We start from the raw sequence: 9,876 nt of genomic DNA on the forward strand, positions 1-9,876 counted from the left end.
AGATATATTTCCATTAGAATTTCCTTAACCTAGATTATGGTTATGAGTTTAGGGGTTGGTATCCATATGAGACTTGAGATTATCTCTTCAACACAATGAGAGTGTGTAATTTAGGTTCCACAAGGTCAAATGGTAGTGTTTCTTATACCATTAAGATTCGATAGTTGGATGTACTTTTGCAGTTGTTCCTTTCATTCTGGTCTTATTTTTAGGTTCGATGGTTATGTTATGTTGTACTGTATTTGACGATCAAAGATATTATGAGATGTATTCATTCATGATGTATATTCTATGAGCTTTTCATACCTTGTGACTTGTACAAAGGATGATTATGCATTTTGATAATGCCATGTGGCATCTTATGTAATTGTATATTATTTTTGGATTCATACTTATGGTTATTCTATGATGAGGTTTCTGTTATGTATCAGATTCAGTATTAATAAAACTTATGTATGTGATTCAATGTCATAGAACCCTTGAGAGATGTTATTTGTTTATGGATTATTTGTATGTATGTGAGTTATTGCTTCTGCTATGTTATCTCTAGTTTTTTAGTCTTTCAAAAAAAAAGTTTCGCAAACTTAGTGACACTTAAGGTTAATTTCTTTTGGGTTCCTTGGCACAGTGTCACAAAGCACAAACCCAAGTATTAGTGGTGGGTCATGCATCTAGCTTGTGTTGATCTCGGATTGGTTTTGACATATGAGTGTCTATACACTTAAGTCATTTACAAGTTAGACCTTAGCTCATGCCAAACAAGTAATGCATGGTGAGCATAACATGTCAGATAGTGCATGACGAGTGAGTTACTTAGTAAGTGTCAAGTAAATAGTTAGTGTCGAGTCACTCAAGTGCCGAGTAATTCATATGTTGAGTGACAAAATTGAAGTTTTAGTTGATGCCAAGCATCAAGGACTTCAAATGCTGAGTAAGACAATTTTGACATAGTTTTTTGTAATGGCACAAACTATTACGTAAATCGTTTTGCAGTTGACTTAAGGATTGTATTGCAATTCTAGATGATAAGAACGAATCTTAAATTGAATCCTTATGTAGTACATGCAACAAAGGAGTTAAAGGAATGATTTGAGCGGCTAGATGGATGAATTACAATCATTTATTCATACCTAATCCTAGGTCACCTAGATATTCTTAAGGATGACAAACCTTAAACTTTGTTATGAATGTGGAAGGAGTAAAGATAGAACTTTGCATGTGCAAAAAGAGAATTCATGGTGGAAAAGGAGTTGTAAATTGAGATACATTGCAAAATTAGTTAGAGTAGAACAAAGGAAAGGAGTTAGAGGATAGAAGTGATAATTTGATCAAAGAAGGATCAAGGATACATGCAAAGAGGTGATATGTTATCTAGCAGCAGAGTGCTGATCGTAGGATCATTGTTGAGACTGGTCACATAAGCAGACATTGTCCAACAAAGTCAAATGCACCAAGCAGTGAGTTCAACAAAGGCAATGGAAAGACATATTTTGAGGAAGTCAAAGTGCAGATGAACAAAACATGGAAGAAGAAGGAAGATTGTGGTACATCAAGTTCAAATGGGATCACTTCACCGAATGGGTCAGGTGATCACACCACTCCTAATTAAGCAATCAAGAGGTATGTGTGGGACTGATATTTAAATGATATTCCATACACCAGTTCAAAGGGTTTAGTTTTGAAAAGATTATATATGCATGAAGAAAGATGCAAAGTGTTGTTTAGAACTTGGAAGAAATCTTTAAGTTTTGTCAATTTTCATGTTGTTGGCGAGTATTGAAAAGTTTCACATAAGCTGTCGGGTGAAATCTAGTTGATGCCAAGCTATTGTAGGTGATAGTGTTGACTAAGCTCATAGTGGTTTCCGAGCTCGAAGAAAATTACATGGAAGCTAAGTGAGTCAGAATTGCTATTATAGCCAAGCTTATAGTTGTATAAGCACTGAACATTAATTGAAAAGGTTTAAGGGGTATATGGTTGATTTTTGATTCATTTGATATCATTCAAATTTGGACAGAGCACGAAGAGCTTAAGTTTAATTGAAGAGATCGTTCCAAGCGTTTACAGATTGGAGTCAACCACTATTTGACACCATTTAGCATATTTGTGAAGGTATTTATCGTGTGTCGAGCTACTTTGTTTAAATTCTTGAAAACCTAGGTAATTGATATGGCGTCTAGTTCTTTTGCTACTAAGGTTAAAGAGGAAAAGGAAGTTAAAATGTTCAATTAATTAGCAATGACACTAGACAACCTAACTTTAGAGCAATTCTTGACATTGCATACAAACAAGACCCTTTTGGTGCACTATCAATGATACCACCACAAGTTTTAATGTGTAATGTCCCCATTTTAGCAGTTGACCAAGTGTGTGTGCGTTAGCCTTGTTCTACATGGTCCCGAGGGCTAACGAAGGGTTTAATGGGATCTTGGAGTGTTTTGGCCTAGTCATTTCTAGTTTGGGCCAAAACGAAGTTGATTTACTCAGTTTCAGGCATACTTACTATTTTTAGTAAGTCGGCAGGACACAGTGCAGGTCAATTTTGGTGATTGGATTCGATACTCCTCGGTGATAGCTTTCCGATGAGCTATCACTCGCATTATTCGGAGTCCGATTGCTAATACATTTTAATGCCTGAAGTTTTATTAAAGTAACGTCTAATTTAATTGTAAAATATTAAAGTGTTACTTTAATATTTATTTTATGGTGATGTGTACTCAAAGGAGACATAAGGGGTATTTTAATATATGTTTTATATTACACATCTTTTATCCCACATTGCCCATATGAGTTGAGCGGACCCGTGGAAATAGAATAAAAGGAAGCATTTGTGGCTTCATTAGACAGGTGGAATATGAGAAGAAATTGGTGTGTGAGTTGCAGCTTCGTTCTTGGCATTTGAGGATGTCTATCCTCTCTTGTAACATTCTAGACGTCATTCCCTTGGGGTTTGGCCTTTGGAATTCTTTCTTATTGGCTTCATTATTAGGCAGTTTAGTTGCATTTCCGGCTACAGGCAGATTTGATATTTTGCTCATATCTTCTTCACTACTTGTCCGACGCTTATGCCGCTTGGAGGGAATGGTATTATGAAGGTAGTGGATTGATTGGAGGACAAAGTATTGTAGCAGCAAGTTCGTAAGCATGGGCTGGAGTATTATGACAATATTTTTGAAGTAATTAGTGAGTTGATAAATCTGCCATGTATTTGGTTTTATGAATTCTGAAAATAACATTTTATTAGCAGCAGTTCATTTCCACTTTGCATATTATTGTAGTTTGTTTCTTGTTTATGTTGTATGATACCAATTCCATGCACGAAACACAACAAACAAATAAACGTTTGATTTCCAGAGTTATAAGGGGTTTTAAGAAGTTGAATGCAAACTGTTTGACATAATTCCTTTTAGCAATTTGGTTTAGTTTTTGGGACATCCAGGGGTGCCCATTACAGTGGTATCAGAGCTATAAGTCCTGCCATCCTGTGGAGGTCTTATAGGGAATTTGGAACAGCCGGATAGAGGGAAAAAGTAAGTAAAAAACACAGGCTAAGCATTTATGTTTGAGCATGCGACAGGGGTCTTATAATTTCCGCGATACCAGAGCAAGACAAAATAGGATTTCAGACTTGCAAAGCAAACAGTCTAGTACATCCGTGCAGGGGGACATTGAATTCAACCATACAGACACAGAGGAGATATTCTGTGATCAGGACAATAATATGGGTGATCGAGATGACAGGAATACAGGATTAGGCGGAGGCAGAAATGCTGGTCCAGATCAGGAGGAGGTACTGTTCCGACAGTTACTGGATACATTAGAGCAGGGGCAGCGTATGCAGCAGGAGCAGAATAGGCGAATGGACATGATGTTGCAGCTCATGGCTAGACAGATGGGTGTCAATATTAATCCAGGTGATGCCAACAACAAAAACAATAACAACGGGGGAAACAATAACCATGAAGGCCAAGGCAACAACAATGGTCCTGAGAATAACATTAATGGTAATAATGGACACGGCAACAATGGGAATGAGGCTGATAACTTTAGACACGTTGCACGCCCAGCACGGACTGCGAGCTCGAGACCTCTTCTACTCACTTTTCCACCCAGAGATTCGGTTCAACCAGCAAACGAACCGCAGATTACCGAGTTACAGGATCAGTTCAGGAGGGACTGGGAGGCTAGTGGACCAGAGTTTCAGGCGGATATTTCTCTTAGAGATTATATGGACTTGAGGATGAGACACATGCCTAAAGCAGGAGGGAGGAATCAAAACTTTGAGCTGAGGAAGAAAGTTGGAAAACTTTCTTTACCTTATTATGATGCTTCAGGGAAGATGACTGCACGAGCTTGGGTGCAGAGGGTAGATACATACTTGCAGCTAAATCCTATGCCTGAGGAGTAGGCTATCAAGTATGCGGCTATGCACTTGGATGGCGTTGCACATGAATGGTTGCATCATGGCATGGTGACTTTGGGGCATAATCAGATTACATACTATGAGGAATTCACCGAAACATTGATTGGGAGATTTGACACTAAGGATCCCGAGTTACATTTCAAGGAGCTAGCACAGTTAAAACAGTCAGGTTCTGTGGATGCTTGCATTGCCGAGTTTTAGTGCTTGTCTGTACTTGTTACTGATATCTCTCCTAGGAGATTGGTGGTGTTATTTTGTGATGGTCTTGCTGATCCATTACGAGGCTGGGTGAAAGGACATGATCCCCTCACGTTAGCTGAAGCAACTAAAAAGGCACGAGATTTAGCCCCTTCGGTATACAAAGGAAAAAACCATTCAATAGATTCTTCCTACCGCAAGGACAAAGACAAAAAATCATTTCAGAAAGAGTATAGCAAACCCAAAGAAGGATCAAAAGGACTAGACAATGAAACCTTGAATGAACTTCGAAAGAAGAAGCTGTGCTTCCATTGTAGAGAGCCTTGGGACTTATCTCATAAATGTTCTCTCAAGGCTAAGGCAAATCAAATGGAGTATTTTTCAGCAGAAGAGTCAGAGTCAGAAGGGGAGGATCAGCACTCCAATTCAGATGAGGGTAACACTATAGAGGAGAGCAACATTCCTAAGGATGATAGATTGTTGGCACGCTTGACAGGGGCCCAAAAGGCAATCACATTTAAGGTCAGGGGTACTATCTAGGGGCAGAAAGTGATATCTCTTATTGACACTGGGGCTACACATAACTTCATAGATGCACAGTTGGTAGCCAGGAGAGGGTTACAGACAGAGGAGCATGATGGGTTTAGAGTCATGGTGGCTAACGGTGATAAGTTATTATGCACTCGGAAGATATCTAATCTTCGCATCAGGTTTGGAGATGGCTACGAGTTGGAGGATGAGTTCTATGTTGTGGACATGGGAGATTATGATGTCATCCTCGGCATGACATGGATGGCTTCACTAGTTGAGTTCACACTCAATCTAGCGAAATTGGAGATGAGATTCCAGCATGAGGGCAGAACTGTGGTACTTAGAGGGCTTTCAGATGGAGGTTGCAGAGTAGTGTCCTTGAGGAGAATGCAGAGACTTTTTCGTCATAATGACATAGAGTGGGCGACAGAGTGCCACATTATGCCAACTTCACCAGAGCCACAAGAAAAGAGTCATCCACTAGATGTCCAGAAGATACTTGATAGACATGTTAAAGTATTTAGCGATATTCCTCATGGGGTTCCTCCTGACAGAGGGATGGAACATGTTATTGAGCTCGAGGAGGGAGCCAAACTAGTTATGATTACTCCCTATCGTCATCCTAAGAAACACAAGGATGAGATAGAGAAGGCGATTAAGGATTTGTTGGAGATGGGGCATATCAGGCCCAGTAAGAGCCCTTTTGCTTCAGCAGTAGTATTGGTAAAGAAGAAGGATGGGACGATGCGCATGTGCATCGATTACAGGGCACTGAATAAGAAAACAATTAAAAACAGGTATCCCATTCCTAGGATTGATGAGTTGATTGATGAGTTGCATGGGGCATGCTTCTTCACCAAAATTGATTTGCGATCAGGATACCATCAGATCAGGATGAGAGCAAAGGACATTGAGAAAACAGCCTTCCGATGTCACTATGGCCACTTTGAGTTCATGGTTATGCCATTTGGTCTAACCAATGCACCTGCTACATTTCAAAGTTGTATGAACCAAGTATTCAGGAAGCAGCTGAGGAGATTTGTCTTGATCTTCTTTGATGACATTTTGGTCTTCAGTAAGACCTGGGAGGAGCACTTACATCATCTAGAGGAGGTGTTATCTATTCTGGAGAGAGAGTCATTGTATGCCAAGGAATCTAAATGTGAGTTTGGCATGACTGAGCTCCTTTACCTGGGACATATCATTAGTGCAGATGGCGTTCGGGTTGATCCCGAAAAGATTAGAGCTATTGTAGAATGGCCTACTCCCACAAACCTTACACAGCTTAAGGGATTCTTTGGTTTATGTGGTTTTTATAGGAGGTTTGTTAAGGGATTCTCACAGATTGCTACACCCTTGACAGATCTTACCAGGAAAGGAGCCTTCGTGTGGACAGGGGCAGCACAGAGGTGTTTTGAGCATTTCAAGCAGGTAATGTCTTCATGTCCAGTTCTAGCTCTACCGGATTTCACGAAGCCTTTTGAGCTTCATTGTGATGCATCAGGTGATGGGATTGGAGCAGTATTGATGCAGGAGAAGCATCCCATTGCATTCGAGAGTAGGAAGCTCTAAGGAGTTGAGAAAAGTTATTCTGTCTATGACCGGGAGATGTTGGCCATAATGCATGCATTGGCCAAATTTCGATCATATTTGGTAGGTGGACGTTTTGTGATCAAGACTGATCACAACAGTATTAAATACTTCATGAGCCAGCGTGATCTTAATGACCGGCAACAAAAATGGGTGACTAAATTGCAGGCTTATGACTTTGACATAGAGTTTGTCAAAGGTAAGAAAAATGTGATGGCTGATGCCTTATCTCGGAGACCTCACTTATGTGCTCTGGCAGAGATTTTAGGAGATTGGAGAGATCGGATTATAGAAGAGTATGTCGAAGATGCTTGGGCTTCTGGTTTGATTTCAGGTACCATACAAGATGATCGCTATGAGGTGATAGATGGATTGATCAGAGTTCAGGACAGGGTTTATTTGATTCCGTCATCACATATGAGAGAGGCGATACTGAAGGCATTTCATGATGCACCCACAGCTGGACATCCGGGGGTCTTCAAGACCTACAGGTAGATCCAAGAGCAGTTTTCATGGAAAGGGCTTAAGGATGATGTTCAGAGGTATGTCAGGGAGTGTGTGGTTTGTCAACAGAATAAGGGAGAGCACACATTTCCTGCAGGTTTATTACAACCCTTGCCCATTCCTGATAGGAAATGGGAAAGTATTTCGATGGACTTCATCACTGGTTTACCACGAGTGCAGGGAAGGGATTGCATCTATGTGGTGGTGGACCGCTTGACGAAGTTTGCTCACTTCTTTGCTATTTCGTCCACTTACACAGTAGCACAGGTGGCAGATCTTTTCTTTAAAGAGATATTCAGGTTACATGGGCTGCCCAGATTCATTGTCAGCGAACGGGATAGTAAGTTTATGAGTGTTTTTTGGCAAGAGTTGTTTAGGTTGTGTGGTACAGATCTTACACCTAGCACTAGTTATCATCCGCAAACAGATGGGCAAACAGAGATTGTGAATAAATGGGCGGAAGGATATTTGAGGAACTATGTAACTGCACAACAAAAGGCTTGGATCAGATGGTTGCATATGGGAGAGTATTGTTATAACACCACTTATCATATGTCCATCAAGATGACTCCTTTCATGGCACTCTATGGTTATGAAGCACCTAGCTTCATGGATTTAGTTTTGGGGGATAGTAGAGTGCCCAAAGCCAAAAACTTATTGCAGGATAGTCAGGACATCCTGAAAGTGCTCAAAGAGAATATACAACAGGCCCAGAATCAACAGAAATTGTATGCTGATCAGCACCAAATAGAGCGCAGCTTCGAGGTAGGGGATATGGTTTACTTGAGGCTACAACCATATAGACAGTCATCGCTCAAGAAGAGCGGAGCTGAAAAGTTGAAACCTAGATTTTATGGTCCCTACAGGGTGATTCGCAAAGTGGGCAAAGTCGCCTATGAGCTTGAGCTTCCAGAGGGCAATCGAGTGCACAATGTGTTTCATGTGTCTAGGCTTAAGAAAGCCATTGGTCAGAGTGTAGTGCCTTCTGCAGATTTACCCCCTTTGGATGAGGAGGGGAAGCTTGTGTTAGTACCTGAGGCTATTTTGGATACCAGAGAGAGGAAGCTTAGAAACAGGATAGTGAAGGAGTATTTGGTCAGATGGAAAGACCTGCCGGAGGAAGATTCTACATGAGAGAGTGAGCAGGTTATTCAGCAGGCTGGACTGAGATTGCTTGAGGACAAGCAATTTCAAGGGGGGCGGACTGTAATGTCCCCATTTTAGCAGTTGACCAAGTGTGTGTGCGTTAGCCTTGTTCTACATGGTCCCGAGGGCTAACGAAGGGTTTAATGGGATCTTGGAGTGTTTTGGCCTAGTCATTTCCAGTTTGGGCCAAAACGAAGTTGATTTACTCAGTTTCAGGCATACTTACTATTTTTAGTAAGTCGGCAGGACATAGTGCAGGTCAATTTTGGTGATTGGATTCGATACTCCTCGGTGAGAGCTTTCCGATGAGCTATCACTCGTATTATTCGGAGTTCGATTGCTAATACATTTTAATGCCTGAAGTTTTATTAAAGTAACGTCTAATTTAATTGTAAAATATTAAAGTGTTACTTTAATATTTATTTTATGGTGATGTGTACTCAAAGGAGACATAAGGGGTATTTTAATATATGTTTTATATTACACATCTTTTATCCCACATTGCCCATATGAGTTGAGCGGACCCGTGGGAATAGAATAAAAGGAAGCATTTGTGGCTTCATTAGACAGGTGGAATATGAGAAGAAATTGGTGTGTGAGTTGCAGCTTCGTTCTTGGCATTTGAGGACGTCTATCCTCTCTTGTAACATTCTAGACGTCATTCCCTTGGGGTTTGGCCTTTGGAATTCTTTCTTATTGGCTTCATTATCAGGCAGTTTAGTTGCATTTCCGGTTACAGGCAGATTTGATATTTTGCTCATATCTTCTTCACTACTTGTCCGATGCTTATGCCGCTTGGAGGGAATGGTATTATGAAGGTAGTGGATTGATTGGAGGACAAAGTATTGTAGCAGCAAGTTCGTAAGCATGGGCTGAAGTATTATGACAATATTTTTGAAGTAATTAGTGAGTTGATAAATCTGCCATGTATTTGGTTTTATGAATTCTGAAAATAACATTTTATTAGCAGCATTTCATTTCCACTTTGCATATTATTGTAGTTTCTTTCTTGTTTATGTTGTATGATACCAATTCCATGCACGAAACACAACAAACAAATAAACGTTTGATTTCCAGAGTTATAAGGGGTTTTAAGAAGTTGAATGCAAACTGTTTGACATAATTCCTTTCAGCAATTTGGTTTAGTTTTTGGGACATCCAGGGGTGCCCATTACATAATGATTTAAGATGTAAGATGTTATTACACATGTAAGGTGGGTAGCATAGGTGACATGGAGATCAGAGACCTATATGAAAAATTATGTGAAAATGAAATATTGAAGGAAGAATTTAAGATTGTAGAAAGAAAAGGGTTAACTCGTGCCCTAGATTTCCCCAACATTTTCAAGACAAAGTGGATAAAAATTGTTTTGAGCAGGATTCATGACAACTCTATGTTGTTAGAGCATGGACCTATCAATATTACCAAGAGGATTGTGCAGAGAGTAACAAGGTATCGAACCCTAGACAAACCTAAGACCATG

The sequence above is a fragment of the Cupressus sempervirens genome, chromosome 7, assembly GCF_028749045.1.
Source record: "Cupressus sempervirens isolate cs-2001-9-10 chromosome 7, ASM2874904v1, whole genome shotgun sequence".
In the NCBI taxonomy this organism is placed as follows: Eukaryota; Viridiplantae; Streptophyta; class Pinopsida; order Cupressales; family Cupressaceae; genus Cupressus; species Cupressus sempervirens.